Raw genomic sequence first — 883 nt, forward strand, 5'->3', positions numbered from 1 at the left:
AAGATGTGGTAAGTTGAGTTATCTATTTTTTTTAATTAAAAAAAAACAAAAATTCAGTTATATAATACAAAAAATTACTTTTTCGTTTTTATTTAATTCATATAATTTAGGAGAAAAATAATTTTTACTATTTTTCTTTTATTTAATAACTTTTTTAATTAGTTATTTTATTTCTCCTAAATTATTATTTTTTATTATCATTTGAAGTGAAAATAGACATAGACCTAAATATGATAAGATTTAAAATATTATGGCATGCATGTAGTTAATTTTTTAATTTGCAATGTAACAAAGAAGTTTAGTTAACAATGTAACTCAGCCACAACATGAAAAACATTACAGTAATTAAAAAGCAAAAAAAATTGCTGCCAAACTCAGCCGCTTCATCAACTGAAAATATGTAACTCAGCCGTATCGTTTGATAAGTCAGCCGTAACTGAATAACATTCTAGTAATTAATCTTTTGCTAATAAGTCAGCCGTCAAACGGCTGAGTTGTCGATAAGTCAGCCTATGACGGCTGAGTTATAGTTTTTTTACCATAACTCAGCCGTAACAACATCTCATAAGTCAGCCGTTTTTCATAACTCAGCCAGGCGGAAAATGTTAACTCAGCCGTGTCGTTGTGATAACTCAGCCAAAATTTTGACAACTCAGCCGAGTCGTTGTGATAACTTAGCCAAAATTTTGACAACTCAACCATCGGGTGAAAACTCAGCCGTAACTACAGCTGAGTTATGCGCATAACTCAGCCAGATTTAATAAGTCAGCCGTAACCCTTGGCTGACTTATGCGCATAACTCAGCCAGATTTTAATAAGTCAGCCGTCCGCTCTTACTCAAATGTTTTTCCGATAACTCAGCCGCAACATACCTATAACTCAG

The sequence above is a fragment of the Camelina sativa genome, chromosome 17 (assembly GCF_000633955.1).
Source record: "Camelina sativa cultivar DH55 chromosome 17, Cs, whole genome shotgun sequence".
Taxonomy (NCBI): domain Eukaryota; kingdom Viridiplantae; phylum Streptophyta; class Magnoliopsida; order Brassicales; family Brassicaceae; genus Camelina; species Camelina sativa.